Here is a 26,037-nt window from a genome sequence, read left to right as displayed (position 1 = left end):
ATAATAACTTATCATAGTAGTAAAAACACATGGGTTGATAATAACTGATCATAGTAATAAAAACACATATGATAATAATAACTGATTATAGTAATAAAAGCACATAGGATAATGATAGCTCACATATGATAATAATAGCTGATCATAGTAATAAAAACACAAATGATAATAATAGCTGATCATAGTAATAAAAACACATAGGATAATGATAACTGATCATAATAATAAAAATACCTAGGATAATAATAACTGATCATAGTAATAAAAACACATAGGATAATGATAACTGATCATAGTAATAAAAATACCTAGGATAATAATAATTGATCATAGTAATAAAAACACATAGGATAATGATAACTGAGCATAGTAATAAAAACACATAGGATAATGATAACTGATCATAGTAATAAAAATACCTAGGATAATAATAATTGATCATAGTAATAAAAACACATAGGATAATGATAACTAAGCATAGTAATAAAAACACATAGGATAATAATAACTTATCATAATAGTAAAAAAACACCAAGAATAATAATAACTGATCATAGTAATAAAAACACATAGGATAATAATAACTGATCTTAGTAATAAAAGCACATAGGATAATGATAGCTCACAAATGATAATAATAGCTGATCATAGTAATAAAAACACATATAATGATAACTGACCATAGTAATAAAAATACCTAGGATAATAATAACTGATCATAGTAATAAAAGCGCGTAGGATAATAATATACCCCATTAAACTTTATTACTCATTAGGATCTCTTCTAACCTATCTTTAAATTGAAATTCTTTTAGGCAGGCCTGGTGTAAATTAACTTTTAAGACCTTCGACGTTCTCAAATACATCAGTCGAAGAGGTTCGATCATCTGAGTCCAAAACTGTTTTCAGATCTCAATTCGGTGAAGAAATAACGGAGCTATGAGCGAAACGTTTGTACTGAAAGAAAAACACGATGAGGCGTTGTATTAGCCATTATGCCGCGGCTAAAAATCATTTTTCAACATCTTTACGTTGATCCTTACAGAGTGTGTTAATTCTAACTTCAGATTTGATATGTGCTTATTAAATTTTTCTTAAGGTTTTGTTTGGTTTATTTTGTTTTAGTTTCTAGCAAAACTACTCGAGGATTATCTGCACTAGTTCTTCCTAATTTAGCAGTGTAAGACAGGAGGGAATGCAGCTAGTCATCACCACCCACTGTCAACTCTTTTACGAACAAACAGTGGGATTGACCTTGGCATTATAACGCCCCGACTGAAAGGGCGAGAATGTTTGATGTGACGGGGATTCGAACCCGCGACCCACTTTATTTAACATATCCAGTGCGCACTTACTTATCTTTATTATTTGTATTAATTCCATTCCAACACTACAGTCTGTGTGTGTGTTTGTTAACCTTTACTGACTGTGTTAGGTGTAAAACAAGAGTTTCATCTGATTAAAACAATAGTCAGTGGGTGTTTGTATATCCTTACTAACTATGTTGGCCTAGTGGTTTGGGTACTCGATTTGCCATCTGTGAGTCGCAAGTTTAAATCCCCGTCACCGAACATGCTCCCCAATTTTTCATTCGAGGGGTGTAACCACCTGTCAGTCCATCTCAGTTTTCGTTAGTGAAAGAGTAGCCTAAAAGTTGGCGGTTGATGGTGTTGTCTAGAAGCTTTCCGTCTAGTCTATCACTTTTAATGAGGGACAGTTAGCGCAGGAAGCCCTGAAGTTACTTTGTATGTACAAGCAAAGTAACTATCTAACTGTGACAATTCTAACATCAGTATCGATTTGTATTTATTTATCTTTACTGGTTGTATTAATTATGACTCCAGATCCAGTCTGGATGTCTTTACTGAATCAGACCAGGACTGGTGTGTTATTTAGTGAACTTTAACAACATGTCAGTTACTGAAATCTCCTACACGATATGTAATGATTTCATTCAGTTTAACTGCATGTGTTAAGTTACTAACTACACTACAGTTGTTGATACATTTGAAGTTAGGTGCAACTCTTTGTGTTAAGAACCAGTTTTATACATGTTAATTAATGTACGGTAAAACCCTCATTTGAAAGATAGTTCTTAACTACACTACAGTTGTTGATACATTTGAAGTTAGGTGCAACTCTTTGTGTTAAGAACCAGTTTTATACATGTTAATTAATGTACGGTAAAAACCCTCATTCAAAAGATAATTCTTAACTGCACTACAGTTGTTGATACATTTGAAGTTAGGTGCAACTCTTTGTGTTAAGAACCAGTTTTATACATGTTAATTAATGTACGGTAAAAACCCTCATTTAAAAGATAGTTCCTTCTCACTTTATAATAAGTTGAACCGAGATAAAGAATCACACATAAAGAGATTGATACGTCGTAATACATTTTGTGTCTCCATTCAACGAGGTTTGAATCTGTGACACACTTTGCAAGTGTTTCCATCAAATGAACTGGTTGAATCTGCTAGCTCTTAGCAGCATGACGCTTTTCAGCAACTCACACAACCAGAAAATAAAACTATATGTATGTATGTATAATTTAAACGTCAGATGTCGCTCACAGCAATAGTAGCCTTAGATATGTTAGTTGTTTAATAACCGACATCGTGAAACTAATTTTTTACGACGTCAATATTTTAAACGAATCTTTGTTAGAACAAATATTTTCTCTGACGTCCGATCGTTTGTGGTCACGTAGATAGCTTGGGCTCAGATTGGATCTAAAACAAAATATTATTTACCACTTTGGATTTCTGTAGAAGGGGAACCATATAATCTGCGTTCGCGAAGAGAAAGTAAAACGATTCGTAGAAAATATTTTAACGCATTCAGATTTAGACTAATAAGCATTATATGACGTATATATACATATTAAATCTTAAAGCTATTGTTCGTACACGGTGGGTCCGTTAGCGCCAGCGAACAGCAACGACAATCGATAAAAGTCCTATTAAATAAATCTAAGACGTATTCGAATTCAAACCTCAAAGAAAAACTGTCAAACAAGGTGTTATCGACGTGAAGACAGTTCGAGTTACACACCTATAAGACATAAAACGCAGTTTATCGTGAGTAAATCGCGTTTCTTTCAAGTAAAAGCGTTGAATAAAAATTATTTGTTTTCTAATGTGTTCTTCTTTTGTGTAATGCGTGGAATCTAGAAAAAACTGTCGCGCGTTTTGCGATAAATTTCATATCGTCTCGAAACAAAAAACCCATAAATCATCGTTTTCAATACTTATAAGAGGCTGACCTGGTCTTCTACACATAAACTGTCTATCGTTTATCAGTCTATTTGAAAACTTTTATGTTTTGCTTGCTTTGAAGTTAAGCACAAAACTACACAATGAGCTATCGGTGCTCTGCCCACCACGGGTATCGAAATTCACGGGCTTCTGTCGTTGTAAGTCCGTTGACGTGCCGATGTGACACTAGCGGGCAAAATCCTATGTGTGAACTTCGTACACACAGGCTTACACATCACGCTTTAAATCTAAAGAACAGACAAACACCCTGCGCAAATTCTTTGAGGTGCGAAAACAAAACGGCACAATACACGAACGTGTGTTCTCTGTTTTAGAAAACATTTGGATGGCGAACGTTTGTAGAAACTAGGGAAAGAACGATGAATCTAAGTTCCGTTCTTATCTTGAAAACTCAGTTTGTTTGATAATGAACACATATTGAAACTAGGAGAAGACGATAAAATTAAGTTCTGCTCTTATCTTGAAGACTAAGTTGTTTGTTTGATAATGAACACGTATTGAAACTAGGAAAAGACGATAAAATTAAGTTCCGTTCTTATCTTGAAGACTGATTTGTTGTTTGATAGTGAACACGTATTAAAACTAGGAAAAAGGCGATAAAATTAAGTTCAGTTCTTATCTTGAAGACAAAGTTGTTTGTTTGATAGTCAACACGTATTGAAACTAAGACAAGACGATAAAATTAAGTTCCGTTCTTACCTTGACGACTAAGTTGTTTGTTTGATAGTGAACAAGTATTGAAACTAGGACCAAACGATAAAATTAAGTTCAGTTCTTTTCTTCAAGAATAAGTTTTTTGTTTGATAGTGAACACGTATTCAAACTAAAACAAGACGATAAAATTAAGTTCCGTTCTTATCTTGAAGTATAAGCTGTTTCTATGATAGTGAACACGTATTGAAACTAGGACAAGACGACAAAATTATGTTCTGTTCTTCTCGTGAAGACTGAGTTGTTTGTTTGATAGTGAACACGTAATAAAACTAGGAAAAACGACAAAATTAAGTTCAGTTCTTTTCTTCAAGAAAAAGTTGTTTGTTTAATAGTGAAAACATATTTAAAATGAGACAAAACGATAAAATTAAGTTCAGTTCTTATATTGAAGACTGAATTGTTTGTTTGATAGTGAACACGTATTAAAACTAGGACAAGACTATAAAATTAAGTTTCGTTTTAATCTTGAAGTCTCAGTTATTTGTTTGATAGTGAACACGTATTGAAACTAGGACATGACGATAAAATTACATTAGTTCTTATCTTGAAAACTAAGTTGTTTGTTTGATAGTGAACACGTATTGAAATTAGGACAAGACGATAAAATTAACTTCCGTTATTACCTTGAAGACTAAAGTGTTTATTTGAAAGTGAACGCGTATTCAAAATATAACAAGACGATAAAATTAAATTCAGTTATTATCTTGAAAACTAAATTGTTTGTTTGATGGTGAACACGTATTGAAACTAGGACAAGACGATAAAATTAATTTCCGTTCTTATCTTGAAGACTGAGTTGTTGTTTGATACTGAACACGTATTAAAACTAGGAAAAGGCCATAAAATTAAGTTCAGTTCTTATCTTGACGACTAAGTTGTTTGTATGATAGTGAACACGTATTGAATCTAGGACAAGACGATAAAATTAAGTTCAGTTCTTCTCTTAAATATTAAGTTGTTTGTTTGATAGTCAACACGTATTTAAACTAGGACAAGGAGATCAAATTAAGTTCAGATCTTATCTGGAAGACTAAGTTGATTGTTTTATAGTGAACAATTATTGGAACTAGAACACGACTATAAAATTAAGTTCAGTTCTTCTCTTAAATATTAGGTTGTTTGTTTGATAGTCAACACGTATTGAAATTACGACAAGACGATAAAATTAAGTTCAGTTCTTTTCTTGAAGAATAAGTTGTTTGTTTGATAATGAACACGTATTGAAATTACGACAAGACGATAAAATTAAGTCCAGTTATTACCATGAAAACTGAGTTCTTTGTTTCATAGTGAACACGTATTGAAACTGGGACAAGACAATAAAATTAAGATCAGTTCTTTTCTTGAAGACTGAGTTGTTTGTTTGATAATAAACACGTATTGGAACTAAGATAAGACGATAAAATTAAGTTCAGTTCTTATCTTGAAGACTGAGTTGTTTGTTTGATAGTGAACACGTATTGAAACTAGAACAAGACGATAAAATTAAGTTCCGTTCTTACCTTGAAGACTAAGTTGTTTGATAGTGAACACGTATTGGTGAAACTAGGACAAGACGATAAAATTAAATTCAGTTTTTTTCTTGAAGACTGAGTTGTTTGTTTGATAATGAACACGTATTGGAACTAAGATAAGACGATAAAATTAAGTTCAGTTCTTATCTTGAAGACTGAGTTGTTTGTTTGATAGTGAACACGTATTGAAACTAGGACAAGACGATAAAATTAAGTTCCGATCTTACCTTGAAGACTAAGTTGTTTGTTTGATAGTCAACACGTATTGAAACTAAGACAAGACGATAAAATTAAGTTCAGTTCTTTTCTTCAAGAATAAGTTGTTTGTTTGATACTGAACACGCATTGAAATTAGTACAATACGATAAAATTAAGTTCAGTTCTTTTCTTGAAGAATAAGTTGTTTGTTTGATAGTGAACAGGTATTGAAACTAGGACAAGAGGATAAAATTAAGTTCAGTTCTTATCTTGAAGACTAAGTTGATTGTTTCAAAGTGAACACGTATTGAAACTAGGACCAAACGATAAAATTAAGTTCAGTTCTTTTCTTCAAGAATAAGTTTTTTGTTTGATAGTCAACACGTATTGAAACTAAGACAAGACGATAAAATTAAGTCCAGTTATTATCATGAAAACTGAGTTCTTTGTTTGATAGTGAACACGTATTGAAACTAGGACAAGACAATAAAATTAAGATCAGTTCTTTTCTTGAAGACTGAGTTGTTTGTTTGATAATGAACACGTATTGGAACTAAGATAAAACGATAAAATAAAGTTCAGTTCTTATCTTGAAGATTGAGTTGTTTGTTTGATAGTGAACACGTATTGAAACTAAAACAAGACGATAAAATTAAGTTCCGTTCTTACCTTGACGACTAAGTTGTTTGTTTGATAGTGAACAAGTATTGAAACTAGGACCAAACGATAAAATTAAGTTCAGTTCTTTTCTTCAAGAATAAGTTTTTTGTTTGATAGTGAACACGTATTCAAACTAAGACAAGACGATAAAATTAAGTTCCGTTCTTATCTTGAAGTATAAGCTGTTTCTATGATAGTGAACACGTATTGAAACTAGGACAAGACGACAAAATTATGTTCTGTTCTTCTCGTGAAGACTGAGTTGTTTGTTTGATAGTGAACACGTAATAAAACTAGGAAAAACGACAAAATTAAGTTCAGTTCTTTTCTTCAAGAAAAAGTTGTTTGTTTAATAGTGAAAACATATTTAAAATGAAACAAAACGATAAAATTAAGTTCAGTTCTTATATTGAAGACTGAATTGTTTGTTTGATAGTGAACACGTATTAAAACTAGGACAAGACTATAAAATTAAGTTTCGTTTTAATCTTGAAGTCTCAGTTATTTGTTTGATAGTGAACACGTATTGAAACTAGGACATGACGATAAAATTACATTAGTTCTTATCTTGAAAACTAAGTTGTTTGTTTGATAGTGAACACGTATTGAAATTAGGACAAGACGATAAAATTAACTTCCGTTATTACCTTGAAGACTAAAGTGTTTATTTGAAAGTGAACGCGTATTCAAAATATAACAAGACGATAAAATTAAATTCAGTTATTATCTTGAAAACTAAATTGTTTGTTTGATGGTGAACACGTATTGAAACTAGGACAAGACGATAAAATTAATTTCCGTTCTTATCTTGAAGACTGAGTTGTTGTTTGATACTGAACACGTATTAAAACTAGGAAAAAGGCCATAAAATTAAGTTCAGTTCTTATCTTGACGACTAAGTTGTTTGTATGATAGTGAACACGTATTGAATCTAGGACAAGACGATAAAATTAAGTTCAGTTCTTCTCTTAAATATTAAGTTGTTTGTTTGATAGTCAACACGTATTTAAACTAGGACAAGGAGATCAAATTAAGTTCAGATCTTATCTGGAAGACTAAGTTGATTGTTTTATAGTGAACAATTATTGGAACTAGAACACGACTATAAAATTAAGTTCAGTTCTTCTCTTAAATATTAGGTTGTTTGTTTGATAGTCAACACGTATTGAAATTACGACAAGACGATAAAATTAAGTTCAGTTCTTTTCTTGAAGAATAAGTTGTTTGTTTGATAATGAACACGTATTGAAATTACGACAAGACGATAAAATTAAGTCCAGTTATTACCATGAAAACTGAGTTCTTTGTTTCATAGTGAACACGTATTGAAACTGGGACAAGACAATAAAATTAAGATCAGTTCTTTTCTTGAAGACTGAGTTGTTTGTTTGATAATAAACACGTATTGGAACTAAGATAAGACGATAAAATTAAGTTCAGTTCTTATCTTGAAGACTGAGTTGTTTGTTTGATAGTGAACACGTATTGAAACTAGAACAAGACGATAAAATTAAGTTCCGTTCTTACCTTGAAGACTAAGTTGTTTGATAGTGAACACGTATTGGTGAAACTAGGACAAGACGATAAAATTAAATTCAGTTTTTTTCTTGAAGACTGAGTTGTTTGTTTGATAATGAACACGTATTGGAACTAAGATAAGACGATAAAATTAAGTTCAGTTCTTATCTTGAAGACTGAGTTGTTTGTTTGATAGTGAACACGTATTGAAACTAGGACAAGACGATAAAATTAAGTTCCGATCTTACCTTGAAGACTAAGTTGTTTGTTTGATAGTCAACACGTATTGAAACTAAGACAAGACGATAAAATTAAGTTCAGTTCTTTTCTTCAAGAATAAGTTGTTTGTTTGATACTGAACACGCATTGAAATTAGTACAATACGATAAAATTAAGTTCAGTTCTTTTCTTGAAGAATAAGTTGTTTGTTTGATAGTGAACAGGTATTGAAACTAGGACAAGAGGATAAAATTAAGTTCAGTTCTTATCTTGAAGACTAAGTTGATTGTTTCAAAGTGAACACGTATTGAAACTAGGACAAGACAATAAAATTAAGATAAGTTCTTTTCTTGAAGACTGAGTTGTTTGTTTGATAATGAACACGTATTGGAACTAAGATAAGACGATAAAATAAAGTTCAGTTCTTATCTTGAAGACTGAGTTGTTTGTTTGATAGTGAACACGTATTGAAACTAAAACAAGACGGTAAAATTAAGTTCCGTTCTTACCTTGACGACTAAGTTGTTTGTTTCATAGTGAACAAGTATTGAAACTAGGACCAAACGATAAAATTAAGTTCAGTTCTTTTCTTCAAGAATAAGTTTTTTGTTTGATAGTCAACACGTATTGAAACTAAGACAAGACGATAAAATTAAGTCCAGTTATTATCATGAAAACTGAGTTCTTTGTTTGATAGTGAACACGTATTGAAACTAGGACAAGACAATAAAATTAAGATCAGTTCTTTTCTTGAAGACTGAGTTGTTTGTTTGATAATGAACACGTATTGGAACTAAGATAAAACGATAAAATAAAGTTCAGTTCTTATCTTGAAGATTGAGTTGTTTGTTTGATAGTGAACACGTATTGAAACTAAAACAAGACGATAAAATTAAGTTCCGTTCTTACCTTGACGACTAAGTTGTTTGTTTGATAGTGAACAAGTATTGAAACTAGGACCAAACGATAAAATTAAGTTCAGTTCTTTTCTTCAAGAATAAGTTTTTTGTTTGATAGTGAACACGTATTCAAACTAAGACAAGACGATAAAATTAAGTTCCGTTCTTATCTTGAAGTATAAGTTGTTTCTTTGATAGTGAACACGTATTGAAACTAGGACAAGACGACAAAATTATGTTCTGTTCTTCTCGTGAAGACTGAGTTGTTTGTTTGATAGTGAACACGTAATAAAACTAGGAAAAACGACAAAATTAAGTTCAGTTCTTTTCTTCAAGAAAAAGTTGTTTGTTTAATAGTGAAAACATATTTAAAATGAAACAAAACGATAAAATTAAGTTCAGTTCTTATATTGAAGACTGAATTGTTTGTTTGATAGTGAACACGTATTAAAACTAGGACAAGACTATAAAATTAAGTTTCGTTTTAATCTTGAAGTCTCAGTTATTTGTTTGATAGTGAACACGTATTGAAACTAGGACATGACGATAAAATTACATTAGTTCTTATCTTGAAAACTAAGTTGTTTGTTTGATAGTGAACACGTATTGAAATTAGGACAAGACGATAAAATTAACTTCCGTTATTATCTTGAAGACTAAAGTGTTTATTTGAAAGTGAACGCGTATTCAAAATATAACAAGACGATAAAATTAAATTCAGTTCTTATCTTGACGACTAAGTTGTTTGTATGATAGTGAACACGTATTGAATCTAGGACAAGACGATAAAATTAAGTTCAGTTCTTCTCTTAAATATTAAGTTGTTTGTTTGATAGTCAACACGTATTTAAACTAGGACAAGGAGATCAAATTAAGTTCAGATCTTATCTGGAAGACTAAGTTGATTGTTTTATAGTGAACAATTATTGGAACTAGAACACGACTATAAAATTAAGTTCAGTTCTTCTCTTAAATATTAGGTTGTTTGTTTGATAGTCAACACGTATTGAAATTACGACAAGACGATAAAATTAAGTTCAGTTCTTTTCTTGAAGAATAAGTTGTTTGTTTGATAATGAACACGTATTGAAATTACGACAAGACGATAAAATTAAGTCCAGTTATTACCATGAAAACTGAGTTCTTTGTTTCATAGTGAACACGTATTGAAACTGGGACAAGACAATAAAATTAAGATCAGTTCTTTTCTTGAAGACTGAGTTGTTTGTTTGATAATAAACACGTATTGGAACTAAGATAAGACGATAAAATTAAGTTCAGTTCTTATCTTGAAGACTGAGTTGTTTGTTTGATAGTGAACACGTATTGAAACTAGAACAAGACGATAAAATTAAGTTCCGTTCTTACCTTGAAGACTAAGTTGTTTGATAGTGAACACGTATTGGTGAAACTAGGACAAGACGATAAAATTAAATTCAGTTTTTTTCTTGAAGACTGAGTTGTTTGTTTGATAATGAACACGTATTGGAACTAAGATAAGACGATAAAATTAAGTTCAGTTCTTATCTTGAAGACTGAGTTGTTTGTTTGATAGTGAACACGTATTAAATCTAGGACAAGGCTATAAAATTAAGTTTCGTTTTAATCTTTAAGACTAACTTGTTTGTTTGATAATGAACACGTCTTGTAACTAGTACAAGATGAAAAAATTAAGTTCCGTTCTTATCTTAAAAACTAAGTTGTTTGTTTGATAGTGAACACGTATTAAAACTAGGACAAAACTATAAAATTAAGTTTCGTTTTAATCTTGAAGACTAAGTTGTTTGTTTGATAGTGAACACGTATTGAAACTAGGACAAGACGATAACATTATGTTCTGTTCTTCTCTTGAAGACTGAGTTGTTTGTTTGATAGTGAACACGTATTAAAACGAAGAAAAGACGATAAAATTAAGTTCAGTTCTTTTTCTCAAGAATAAATTGTTTGTTTAATATGAACACATATTTAAAATGAGAGAAAACGATAAAATTAAGTTTAGTTCCTATCTTGAAGACTCAGTTTTTTTTTTGATCGTCAACACGTATTGAAACTAAGACAAGACGATAAAATTAATTTCCATTCTTACCTTGAAGTCTAAGTACTTTGTTTTATGGGGAACACGTATTGGAACTAGAACAGGACTATAAAATTAAGTTCAGTTCTTCTCTTAAATATTAAGTTGTTTGTTTGATAGTCAACACGTATTGAAACTAGGAGAAGACGATAAAATTATGTTCAGTTCTTTTCTTCAAGAATAAGTTTTTGTTTGATAGTGAACACGTTTTGAAAATAGGTCAAGACGATAAAATTAAGTTCAGTTCTTATCATGAACACTGAGTTGTTTGTTCCATAGTGAACACGTATTAAAACTAGGACAAGTTGATTGTTTGAAAGTGAACACGTATTGAAAGTAGGAGAAGACGATAAAATTAAGTTCAGTTCTTTTCTTGAAGACTGGGTTCTTTGTTGAAAATGAACACGTATTGAAACTATGACAGGACGATAAAATTAAGTGTCGTTCTTATCTTGAAGACAGAGTTGTTTGTTTTATTGTGAACACGTATTGAAACTAGAACAAGACGATAAAATTTAGTTAAGTTTTTTCTTCAAGAATAAGTTGTTTGTTTGATACTGAACACGTATTGAAACGAAGACCAGATGATAAAATTAAGTTCAGTTCTTATCTTGAAAACGATGTTGTTTGTTTGATAGTCAACACGTATTGAAACCAGGACAAGAAGACAAAATTAAGTTCAGTTCTTTTCTTCAAGAATAAGTTTTTGTTTGATAGTGAACACGTTTTGAAATTAGGTCAAGACGATAAAATTAAGTTCAGTTCTTATCATGAACACTGAGTTGTTTGTTCCATAGTGAACACGTATTGAAACTAGGACAAGTTGATTGTTTGAAAGTGAACACGTATTGAAACTAGGACAAGACGATAAAATTAAGTTCAGTTCTTTTCTTGAAGACTGGGTTCTTTGTTGAAAATGAACACGTATTGAAACTATGACAGGACGATAAAATTAAGTGTCGTTCTTATCTTGAAGGCAGAGTTGTTTGTTTTATTGTGAACACGTATTGAAACTAGAACAAGACGATAAAATTTAGTTAAGTTTTTTTCTTCAAGAGTAAGTTGTTTGTTTGATACTGAACACGTGTTGAAACGAAGACCAGATGATAAAATTAAGTTCAGTTCTTATCTTGAAAACGATGTTGTTTGTTTTATAGTGAACACGTATTGGAACAACAACAAGACGATAAAATTATGTTCAGTTCTTTTCTTCAAGAATAAGTTGTTTGTTTGATAGGGAACACGTATTAAAACTGGGACAAAACTATAAAATTAAGTTTCGTTTTAATCTTGAAGACTAAGTTGTTTGTTTGATAGTGAACACGTATTGAAACTAGGACAAGACGATGAAATTATGTTCAGTTCTTATCTTGAAGACTGAGTTGTTTGTTTGGTAATGAACACGTATTGTAACTCGGACACGACGATAAAATTAAGTTCCGTTTTTATCTTAAAAATTAAATTGTTTGTTTGATAATGAACACGTATTAAAACTAGGACAAAAAGGATAATATTAATTTCAGTTCTTATCTTGAAGACTGAGTTGTTTGTTTGATAATGAACACGTATTGGAACTAAGATAAGACGATAAAATTAAGTTCAGTTCTTATCTTGAAAACTGAGTTGTTTGTTTGATAGTGAACACGTATTGAAAATAGGACAAGACGATAAAATTAAGTTCCGTTCTTACCTCGAAGACTAAGTTGTTTGTTTGATAGTGAACAAGTATTGAAACTAGGACGAAACGATAAAATTAAGTTCAATTCTTTTCTTCAAGAATAAGTTGTTTGTTTGATAGTCAACACGTATTGAAATTAGGACACGACGATAAAATTAAGTTCAGTTCTTTTCTTGAAGAATAAGTTGTTTGTTTGATAGTGAACACGTATTGAAACTAGGACCAGATGATAAAATTAAGTTCCGTTATTACCTTGAAAACTATGTTGTTTGTTTAAAAGTGAACAGGTATTGAAACTAGGACAAGACGATAAAATTAAGTTCAGTTCTTATCTTGAAAACTGAGTTGTTTGTTTGATAATGAACACGTATTGAAAATAGTACAAAACGATAAAATTAAGTTCCGTTCTTATTTGAAGAGTAAGCTGTTTTTTTTATAGTGAACACGTATTGAAACTAGGACAAGACGATGAAATTAAGTTCCGTTCCTATCTTGAAGACTCAATTTTTTTTATAGTGAACAGGTATTGAAACTAAGACAAAACGATAAAATTAAGTTCCATTCTTACCTTTTAGACTAAGCTCTTTGTTTGAAAGTGAACACGTATTGGAACTAGGACAAGTCGATAAAATTACGTTTTGTTCTTATCTTGAAGACTAAGTTTTTTGTTTGCTAGTGAACACGTATTGATATCAGGATAAGACGATAAAATTAAGTTCCGTTCTTATTTGAAGAGTAAGCTGTTTGTTTGATAGTGAACACGTATTGAAACTAGGACAAGACGATAAAATTAAGTTCAGTTCTTATCTTGAATAGTGAGTTGTTTGTTTGATAGTGAACAAGTATTGAAACTAGGACAAGACGATAAAATAAAGTTTCGTTTCTACCTTGAAGACTGAGTTGTTCGTTTCATAGTGAACACGTATTGAAACTAGGACAAGACGAGAAAATTAAGTTTCGTTTTTATCTTGAAGACAAAGCTATTTGTTTAAAAGTGAACACGTATTGAAACTAGGACAAGACGATGAAATTAAGTTCAGTTCTTCTCTTGAAGACTGAGTTGTTTGTTTGAAAGTGAACTCGTATTGAAACTAGGACAAGACGATAAAATCAAGTTCAGTTCTGATCTTGAAGACTGAGTTGTTTGTTGGATAGTCAACACGTATGAAAACTAGATCAAGACGATAACATAAAGTTCCGTTTTTACCTTGAAGTCTGAGTTGTTTGTTTGATAGTGAACACGTATTGAAACTAGGAGAAGACGATAAAATTAAGTTCAGTTCTTATCTTGAAGACTAAGTTGATTGTTTGAAAGTGAACACGTATTGAAACTAGGACAAGACGATAAGATTAAGTTCAGTTCTTTTCTTGAAGACTGGGTTGTTTGTTTGATAATGAACACGTATTGGAGCTAAGATAAGACGATAACATTAAGTTCAGTTCTTATCTTGAAGACTGAGTTCTTTGTTTGATAGTGAACACGTATTGAAACCATGACAAGACGATAAAATTAAATTTCGTTCTTATCTTGAATACTGAGTTGTTTGTTTGATAGTGAACAAGTATTGAAACATCGACAAGACGATAAAATTAAGTTCAGTTCTTATCTTAAAGATTAAGTTGTTTAATTGATACTGAACACGTATTGAAACTAAGACCAGATGATAAAATTAATTTCAGTTTTTATCTTCAAAACTAAGGTGTTTGTTTGATAATGAACACGTATTGAAACTAGGACAAGACGATAAAATTAATTTCCGTTTTTAATTTGAAGTTCGAGTTGTTCGTTTCATAGTGAACACGTATTGAAAATAGAACACGAAGATAAAATTAAATTCTGTTCTTATTTTGAAGACTGAGTTCTTAGTTTGATAGTAAACACGTATCGAAACTAGGACAAGACGATAAAATTAATTTCAATTCTTTTCTTGAATACTGAGTTGTTTGGTTGATAGTGACCAAGTATTGAAACATGGACAAGACGATAAAATTTCTTCAGTTCTTATCTTGAAAACTAAGTTGTTTGTTTGATAGTGAACACGTATTGAAACTAGGACAAGACGATAAAATTAAGTTTCGTTCTTATCTTCAAGACTAAGTTGTTTGTTTGATAGTGAACACGTATTAAAACTAGGACAAGACGATAAAGTTAAGTTCAGTTCTTATGTTGAAGACTGAGTTGTTTGTTGGATAGTGAACACGTATTAAAACTAGGACAAGACGATAAAATTAAGTTCAGTTCTTATCTTCAAGAATAAGTTGTTTAATTGATACTGAACACGTATTTAAACTAAGACCAGATGATAAAATTAAGTTCAGTTTTATCTTCAAAACTAAGGTGTTTGTTTGATAATGAACACGTATTGAAACTAGAACAAGACGATAAAATTAAGTTCAGTTCTTATCTTGAAGACTAAGTTGTTTGTTTGATAGTGAACACGTATTGAAACCAGGACAAAACGATAAAATTATGTTCCGTTTTTACCTTGAAGTTCGAGTTGTTTGTTTGATAGTGAACACGTATTGAAAATAGAACACGACGATAAAATTAAATTCTGTTCTTATTTTGAAAACTGAGTTGTTTGTTTGATAATGAACACGTATTGAAAATAGTACAAAACGATAAAATTAAGTTCCGTTCTTATTTGAAGAGTAAGTTGTTTTTTTTTTTATAGTGAACACGTATTGAAACTAGGACAAGACGATAAAATTAAGTTCAGTTCTTATCTTGAAGACTAAGTTGTTTTTTATAGTGAACACGTATTGAAACTAAGACAAAACGATAAAATTAAGTTCAGTTCTTATCTTTAAGACTAAGTTGTTTGTTTGAAAGTGAACACGTATTGAAACTAGGACAAGACGATAAAATTAAGTTCAGTTCTTATCTTGAAGACTAAGTTTTTGTTTGATAGTGAACACGTATTGAAACTAGGACAAGACGATAAAATTAAGTTCCGTTCTTATCTTGATGGGTTGTTTGTTTGATAATGAACTTGAAGAGTAAGTTGTTTGTTTGATAGTGAACACGTATTGAAACTAGGACAAGACGATAAAATTAAGTTCAGTTCTTATCTTGAATACTGAGTTGTTTGTTTGATAGTGAACAAGTATTGAAACTAGGACAAGACGATAAAATTAAGTTCAGTTTCTACCTTGAAGACTGAGTTGTTCGTTTTTGATAGTGAACACGTATTGAAACTAGGACAAGACGATAAAATTAAGTTTCTTGTTTTTATCTTGAAGACAAAGCTGTTTGTTTGAAAGTGAACACGTATTGAAACTAGGACAAGACGATGAAATTAAGTTCAGTTCTTCTCTTGAAGACTGAGTTGTTTGTTTGAAAGTGAACTCGTATTGAAACTAGGACAAGACGATAAAATTAAGTTCAGTTCTTATCTTGAAGACTAAGTTGTTTGTTTGATAGTGAACACGTATTGAAACTAGGACAAGACGATAAAATAAAGTTCCGTTTTACCTTGAAGTTCCGTTTTATATGACTTGAAGGACAAGACGATAAAATTAAGTTCCGTTCTTACTGAAGTTGTTTGTTTGATAGTGAACACGTATTGAAACCAGGACAAGACGATAAAATTAAGTTCAGTTCTTATCTTGAAGACTAAGTTGTTTGTTTGATAGTGAACACGTATTGAAACTAGGACAAGACGATAAAATTAAGTTCAGTTCTTTTCTTGAAGACTGGGTTGTTTGTTTGATAATGAACACGTATTGGAGCTAAGATAAGACGATAACATTAAGTTCAGTTCTTATCTTGAAGACTGAGTTCTTTGTTTGATAGTGAACACGTATTGAAACCATGACAAGACGATAAAATTAAATTTCGTTCTTATCTTGAATACTGAGTTGTTTGTTTGATAGTGAACAAGTATTGAAACATCGACAAGACGATAAAATTAAGTTCAGTTCTTATCTTAAAGATTAAGTTGTTTAATTGATACTGAACACGTATTGAAACTAAGACCAGATGATAAAATTAATTTCAGTTTTTATCTTCAAAACTAAGGTGTTTGTTTGATAATGAACACGTATTGAAACTAGGACAAGACGATAAAATTAAGTTCCGTTTTTAAGACTAAGTTGTTTGTTTGATAGTGAAGGTATTGAAACCAGGACAAGACGTAGTTGTTTTTTACCTTGTTTTGTTCGTTTCATAGTGAACACGTATTGAAAATAGAACAAGACGATAAAATTAAATTCTGTTCTTATTTTGAAGACTGAGTTGTTAGTTTGATAGTGAACACGTTTGATAGTGAACACGTATTGAAACTAGGACAAGACGATAAAATTAATTTCAGTTCTTTTCTTGAATACTGAGTTGTTTGGTTGATAGTGACCAAGTATTGAAACTAGGACAAGACGATAATGTTATGTTCAGTTCTTATCTTGAAGACAGAATTGTTTGTTTGATAGTGAACACGTATTAAAACTATGACAAGACGATAACATAAAGCCGTTTTTAACTTGAAGTCTGAGTTGTTCGTTTTATAGTGAACACGTATTAGAACTAGAACAAGACGATAAAATTAATTTCAGTTCTTTTCTTCAAGAATAAGTTGTTTGTTTGATACTGAATACGTATTGAAACTAGGACCAGATGATAAAATTAAGTTCAGTTCTTATCTTGAAGACTAAGCTCTTTGTTTGAAAGTGAACAGTATTGAAACTAGAACAAGACGATAAAATTAAGTTCAGTTCTTATTTTGAATATTGAGTTGTTTGTTTGATAGTGAACAAGTATTGAAACATCGACAAGACGATAAAATTTGTTCAGTTCTTATCTTGAAAACTAAGTTGTTTGTTTGACAGTGAAAAATTAATTTACGTTATTATCTTGAAGTCTAATCTCTTTGTTTTATAGTGAACACGTATTGAAACTAGAACTAGACGATAAAATTAAGTTCCGTTTTTACCTTGAAGTTCGAGTTGTTCGTTTCATAGTGAACACGTATTGAAAATAGAACACGAAAATAAAATTAAATTCTGTTCTTATTTTGAAGACTGAGTTCTTAGTTTGATAGTAAACACGTATTGAAACTAGGACAAGACGATAAAATTAAGTTCAGTTCTTTTCTTGAATACTGAGTTGTTTGTTTGATAGTGAACACGTATTGAAACTTGGAGAAGACGATAAAATTTAGTTCCATTCTTACCTTGAAGACTAAGCTCTTTGTTTCAAAGTGAATACGTATTGGAACTAGGACAAGACGATAAAATTAAGTTCCGTTCTTATCTTAAAAACTAAGTTATTTGTTTGATAGTGAACACGTATTGAAACTAGGACAAGACGATAAAATTAATTTCAGTTCTTATCTTGAACACTAAGTTGTTTGTTTAAAAGTGAATACGTATTATAACTAGAACAAAACGATAAAATTAAGTTCAGTTCTGATCTTAAATATTAAGTTGTTTGTTTGATAGTGAACACGTATTGAAACTAGGAAAAAGGCCATAAAATTAATTTCAGTACTTATTTTGAAAACTAAGTTGTTTGTTTGATAGTGAACACGTATTGAAACTATGACAAGACGATAAAATTAAGTTTCGTTCTTATCTTGAAGACCAAGTTGTTTGTTTGATAGTGAACACGTATTGAAACTAGGACAAGACGATAAAATAAAGTTCAGTTTTTACCTTGAAGTCTGAGTTGTTCGTTTCATAGTGAACACGTATTGAAACTAGGACAAGACGATAAAATTAATTTCCGTTCTTACCTTGAAGTCTAAGCTGCTTGTTTCAAAGTGAATACGTATTTAAACCAGGATAAGACGAAAAAATTAAGTTCAATTTAACCATGAAGACTAAGTTGTTTGTATGAAAGTAAACACGTATTGAAACTAGGACAAGACGATAAAATTAAGTTCCGTTCTTATTTCAAGAGTAAGCTGTTTGTTTGAAAGTGGACACGTATTGGAACTAAGATAAGACGATAAAATTAAGTTCAGTTTTTTTCTTGAAGACTGAGTTATTTGTTTGATAATGAACACGTATTTAAACTATGACAGGACGATAAAATTAAGTGTCGTTCTTATCTTGAAGACTAAGGTGTTTGTTTGATAGTGAACACGTATTGAAACTAGGACAAGACGATAAAATAAAGTTCCGTTTTTACCTTGAAGACTGAGTTGTTCGTTTCATAGTGAACACGTATTGAAACTAGGACAAGACGATAAAATTAATTTCCGTTCTTACCTTGAAGTCTAAGCTCTTTGTTTGAAAGTGAACACGTATTGAAAGTAGGAGAAAACGATAAAAGTAAGTTCAGTTCTTCTCTTAAATATTAAGTTGTTTGTTTGATAGTCAACACGTATTGAAACAAGGAGAAGACGATAAATTAAGTTCAGTTCTTTTCTTGAAGACTGGGTTGTTTGTTTAAAAATGAACACGTATTATAGCTAAGATAAGACGATAACATTAAGTTCAGTTCTTATCTTGAAGACTGAGTTCTTTGTTTGATAGTGAACACGTATTGAAACTATGACAAGACGATAAAATTAAATTTCGTTCTTATCTTGAATACTGAGTTGTTTGTTTGATAGTGAACAAGTATTGAAACATCGACAAGACGATAAAATTAAGTTCAGTTCTTATCTTAAAGATTAAGTTGTTTGTTTGACAGTGAACAATTAATTTCCGTTATTACCTTGAAGTCTAATCTCTTTGTTTTATATTGAATACGTATTGAAACTAGAACTAGACGATAAAATTAAGTTCAGTTCTTTTCTTCAAGATCAAGTTGTTTAATTGATACTGAACACGTATTGAAACTAAGACCAGATGATCAAATTAATTTCAGTTTTTATCTTCAAAACTAAGGTGTTTGTTTGATAATGAACACGTATTGAAACTAGGATAAGACGATAAAATTAAGTTCCGTTTTTACCTTGAGGTTCGAGTTGTTCGTTTCATAGTGAACACGTATTGAAAATAGAACACGAAGATAAAATTAAATTCTGTTCTTATTTTGAAGACTGAGTTCTTAGTTTGATAGTAAACACGTATTGAAACTAGGACAAGACGATAAAATTAAGTTCAGTTCTTTTCTTGAATACTGAGTTGTTTGGTTGATAGTGACCAAGTATTGAAACATGGACAAGACGATAAAATTTCTTCAGTTCTTATCTTGAAAACTAAGTTGTTTGTTTGATAGTGAACACGTATTGAAACTAGAACAAGACGATAAAATTAAGTTTCGTTCTTATCTTCAAGACTAAGGTGTTTGTTTGATAATGAACACGTATTGAAACTAGAACAAGACGATAAAATTAAGTTCAGTTCTTATCTTGAAGACTAAGTTGTTTGTTTGATAGTGAACAGGTATTGAAACCAGGACAAGACGTAAAATTATGTTCCGTTTTTACCTTGAAGTTCGAGTTGTTCGTTTCATAGTGAACACGTATTGAAAATAGAACACGACGATAAAATTAAATTCTGTTCTTATTTTGAAGACTGAGTTGTTAGTTTGATAGTGAACACGTATTGAAACTAAGACAAGACGGTAAAATTATGTTCAGTTCTTTTCTTGAATACTGAGTTGTTTGGTTGATAGTGACCAAGTATTGAAACATGGACAAGACGATAAAATTTCTTCAGTTCTTATCTTGAAAACTAAGTTGTTTGTTTGATAGTGAACACGTATTGAAACTAGGACAAGACGATAAAATTAAGTTTCGTTCTTATCTTCAAGACTAAGTTGTTTGTTTTATAGTGAACACGTATTAAAACTATGACAAGACGATAACATAAAGCCGTTTTTAACTTGAAGTCTGAGTTGTTCGTTTTATAGTGAACACGTATTAGAACTAGAACAAGACGATAAAATTAATTTCAGTTCTTTTTTTCAAGAATAAGTTGTTTGTTTGATACTGAATACGTATTGAAACTAGGACCAGATGATAAAATTAAGTTCAGTTCTTATCTTGAAGACTAAGCTCTTTGTTTGAAAGTGAACACGTATTGAAACTAGGACAAGACGATAAAATTAAGTTCAGTTCTTATTTTGAATATTGAGTTGTTTGTTTGATAGTGAACAAGTATTGAAACATCGACAAGACGATAAAATTTGTTCAGTTCTTATCTTGAAAACTAAGTTGTTTGTTTGACAGTGAAAAATTAATTTACGTTATTATCTTGAAGTCTAATCTCTTTGTTTTATAGTGAACACGTATTGAAACTAGAACTAGACGATAAAATTAAGTTCCGTTTTTACCTTGAAGTTCGAGTTGTTCGTTTCATAGTGAACACGTATTGAAACTAGGACCAGATGATAAAATTAAGTTCAGTTCTTATCTTGAAGACTGAGTTCTTAGTTTGATAGTGAACACGTATTGAAACTAGGACAAGACGATAAAATTAAGTTCAGTTCTTTTCTTGAATACTGAGTTGTTTGGTTGATAGTGACCTAGTATTGAAACATGGACAAGACGATAAAATTTCTTCAGTTCTTATCTTGAAAACTAAGTTGTTTGTTTGATAGTGAACACGTATTGAAACTAGGACAAGACGATAAAATTAAGTTTCGTTCTTATCTTCAAGACTAAGTTGTTTGTTTGATAGTGAACACGTATTAAAACTAGGTCAAGACGATAAAGTTAAGTTCAGTTCTTATGTTGAAGACTGAGTTGTTTGTTGGATAGCGAGCACGTATTAAAACTAGGACAAGACGATAAAATTAAGTTCAGTTCTTATCTTCAAGAATAAGTTGTTTAATTGATACTGAACACGTATTTAAACTAAGACCAGATGATAAAATTAAGTTCAGTTTTTATCTTCAAAACTAAGGTGTTTGTTTGATAATGAACACGTATTGAAAGTAGAACAAGACGATAAAATTAAGTTCAGTTCTTATCTTGAAGACTAAGTTGTTTGTTTGATAGTGAACAGGTATTGAAACCAGGACAAGACGTAAAATTATGTTCCGTTTTTACCTTGAAGTTCGAGTTGTTCGTTTCATAGTGAACACGTATTGAAAATAGAACACGACGATAAAATTAAATTCTGTTCTTATTTTGAAGACTGAGTTGTTAGTTTGATAGTGAACACGTATTGAAACTAGGACAAGACGGTAAAATTATGTTCAGTTCTTTTCTTGAATACTGAGTTGTTTGGTTGATAGTGACCAAGTATTGAAACATGGACAAGACGATAAAATTTCTTCAGTTCTTATCTTGAAAACTAAGTTGTTTGTTTGATAGTGAACACGTATTGAAACTAGGACAAGACGATAAAATTAAGTTTCGTTCTTATCTTCAAGACTAAGTTGTTTGTTTTATAGTGAACACGTATTAAAACTAGGACAAGACGATAAAGTTATGTTCAGTTCTTATCTTGAACACAGAGTTGTTTGTTTGATAGTGAACACGTATTAAAACTATGACAAGACGATAACATAAAGCCGTTTTTAACTTGAAGTCTGAGTTGTTCGTTTCATAGTGAACACGTATTGAAACTAGGACCAGATGATAAAATTAAGTTCAGTTCTTATCTTGAAGACTGAGTTCTTAGTTTGATAGTGAACACGTATTGAAACTAGGACAAGACGATAAAATTAAGTTCAGTTCTTTTCTTGAATACTGAGTTGTTTGGTTGATAGTGACCTAGTATTGAAACATGGACAAGACGATAAAATTTCTTCAGTTCTTATCTTGAAAACTAAGTTGTTTGTTTGATAGTGAACACGTATTGAAACTAGGACAAGACGATAAAATTAAGTTTCGTTCTTATCTTCAAGACTAAGTTGTTTGTTTGATAGTGAACACGTATTAAAACTAGGTCAAGACGATAAAGTTAAGTTCAGTTCTTATGTTGAAGACTGAGTTGTTTGTTGGATAGTGAGCACGTATTAAAACTAGGACAAGACGATAAAATTAAGTTCAGTTCTTATCTTCAAGAATAAGTTGTTTAATTGATACTGAACACGTATTTAAACTAAGACCAGATGATAAAATTAAGTTCAGTTTTTATCTTCAAAACTAAGGTGTTTGTTTGATAATGAACACGTATTGAAACTAGAACAAGACGATAAAATTAAGTTCAGTTCTTATCTTGAAGACTAAGTTGTTTGTTTGATAGTGAACAGGTATTGAAACCAGGACAAGACGTAAAATTATGTTCCGTTTTTACCTTGAAGTTCGAGTTGTTCGTTTCATAGTGAACACGTATTGAAAATAGAACACGACGATAAAATTAAATTCTGTTCTTATTTGGAAGACTGAGTTGTTAGTTTGATAGTGAACACGTATTGAAACTAGGACAAGACGGTAAAATTATGTTCAGTTCTTTTCTTGAATACTGAGTTGTTTGGTTGATAGTGACCAAGTATTGAAACATGGACAAGACGATAAAATTTCTTCAGTTCTTATCTTGAAAACTAAGTTGTTTGTTTGATAGTGAACACGTATTGAAACTAGGACAAGACGATAAAATTAAGTTTCGTTCTTATCTTCAAGACTAAGTTGTTTGTTTTATAGTGAACACGTATTAAAACTAGGACAAGACGATAAAGTTATGTTCAGTTCTTATCTTGAACACAGAGTTGTTTGTTTGATAGTGAACACGTATTAAAACTATGACAAGACGATAACATAAAGCCGTTTTTAACTTGAAGTCTGAGTTGTTCGTTTTATAGTGAACACGTATTAGAACTAGAACAAGACGATAAAATTAATTTCAGTTCTTTTCTTCAAGAATAAGTTGTTTGTTTGATACTGAATACGTATTGAAACTAGGACCAGATGATAAAATTAAGTTCAGTTCTTATCTTGAAGACTAAGCTCGTTGTTTGAAAGTGAACACATATTGAAACTAGGACAAGACGATAAAATTAAGTTCAGTTCTTATTTTGAATATTGAGTTGTTTGTTTGATAGTGAACAAGTATTGAAACATCGACAAGACGATAAAATTTGTTCAGTTCTTATCTTGAAAACTTAGTTGTTTGTTTGACAGTGAAAAATTAATTTACGTTATTATCTTGAAGTCTAATCTCTTTGTTTTATAGTGAACACGTATTGAAACTAGAACTAGACGATAAAATTAAGTTCAGTTCTTTGTTTCAAGAATAAGTTGCTTGTTTGATACTGAACACGTATTGAAACTAAGACCAGATGATAAAATTAAGTTCAGTTTTTATCTTCAAAACTAAGGTGTTTGTTTGATAATGAACACGTATTGAAACTAGGAAAAGACGATAAAATTAAGTTCAGTTCTATTCTTGAAGACTAAGCTGTTTGTTTGATAGTGAATACGTATTGAAACTATGACAAGACGATAAAATAAAGTTCCGTTTTTACCTTGAAGTTCGAGTTGTTTGTTTCATAGTGAACACGTATTGGAACTAGGACAAGACGATAAAATTAATTTCCGTTCTTACCTTGAAGTCTAAGCTCTTTGTTTTATAGTGAACACGTATTGAAACTAGAACTAGACGATAAAATTAAGTTCAGTTCTTTTCTTCAAGAATAAGTTGTTTGTTTCATAGCGAACACGTATTAAAACTAGGACAAAAACGATAAATTAATTCCCCTCCCCCCCAGTTTGTATAGGGTGAAACGTTTCTACCTCCCCCCAGTTGTGTAGGGTGAAACGTTCCTGTCAACGATGGAAAACAGAATAGCGGATCTTAAGACTCCGAAATTTGCAAACTTATCTTTAATATTCTGGGTAAAGCGTCTGTTTGATTACACTCTGTAAAATTAAATTAGTTATGACTGTTAATGGAGTTTAATATTTTATTTCAAAATCTGAATGAAAGTGCTGCTGTTTGGAGACACACGTCTGCGTAAGTAAAACGCACAGATAACAATAATTACATTACAGTAGGTTTAGTAAATGCTACATATACGTATTTAGGTTTCAACCTATTCTACGAGACAAATCTGTGCGAAAAAAGTACGAAACGTTCCCCTTTAATGAACGTCTATCAACGTATCTACTGTATCAACTCCAAAACGCTAATTAATACAGTAATATGACATTTTGAATATATGGTTGAACTACCTTCTATATTTTCAAAGTAGCAGATCAATCAGGATATTCTGTTGGGGATAAATAGACAGATGGATAATCAGACAGAAATATAGATATAGATAGATAAACAGACAAGAAGATTGATAAATATGAATAGACAGACAGATAGATTAAGATAGGTAGACAGATAAATAGATATAGATACACAGACAGGTAGATAGACAGATAGAAAAACAGACAGATAAAGAAAAAGAGACAGACAGGCAGATAGATAAATGTAGATAGAAAGGCAGGAAGATAGATAAAGATAAATAGACAGACAAATAGATAAAGATGGACAGACAGGTAGATATATAGATAGCTAAACAGACAGATAGGTAAAGATAGATAGATAGTAGGGGAAACTCTGGCTAAGGCTCTAAACGACTACGTAAATACGTTAAACTAGTTTGATGAAAAAACACCACTTGTACTTTAATTTAGTAACATTTCCAAGTTTATCAAAAGTGATACAAAATGAAAAATAATAAATATTTTGCTCAGCTTTGACCAACTCGGTCCAGGTGTCGCTTCATGTAAAGAACCAAATGCTATCTTTACATTTTGTTATTCACTTTCATTAAACAAAGGCATTAAGGTAGCCCGAGTTGTCGAACTAACGAACACAAATCGAAGTTCTAACCACCATTATGATGAGGATTTGTACACCTTAAGGATTTCAAACAACGAGCACGTGGTTGTTTAAAGATATATCGGAAGACACAACAAAACGAGCTTGAACTTATGGGGGAAAGATATTTTCGTCGATATAAATTAATATACCTCGCCCCTGTTTTCAACAACATCACGGTGCGTGACAGAAAATGTACAAACCTTGGGCTTCACTGACGAACACTGGGACGCAACTGAGGCACGTGTGTACAGTTGCAGTCGTGCTGGCTCCACCTTTGTCAAGAATGTTCATTAACCATTGGTAAAATTGGTTTTTAATTTGGCCTCAGTGTTGCTTCATAAAGATGACTTATTTTTAATTTCAATTTTGATCAAATTAGTTTTTGTTTGAAGTTAAACATAAAGCTTAAGGTTATCTGTGCTATGCCCAACATAGGTATCGAAACCCGATTTTCTAACGTAATAAATCGGCAAACACATCGCTGAGCCGAGTTAATGTCTTATCAGTGAAGTTATTCAATCCATTGTATCTAGGCGTATACGTATGAACACGACACTGCCAGTGCAGTACATATTTATTTCGTTGTATTCATGGAGTTTGTTCGTAATGAGCAAAAACTGAAAAAAAAAAA

Source organism: Tachypleus tridentatus, chromosome 9 (genome assembly GCF_004210375.1).
Source record: "Tachypleus tridentatus isolate NWPU-2018 chromosome 9, ASM421037v1, whole genome shotgun sequence".
Taxonomy (NCBI): Eukaryota; Metazoa; Arthropoda; class Merostomata; order Xiphosura; family Limulidae; genus Tachypleus; species Tachypleus tridentatus.
The sequence above is the reverse complement of the archived record's forward strand: the minus strand, read 5'-3'. Positions refer to the sequence as shown.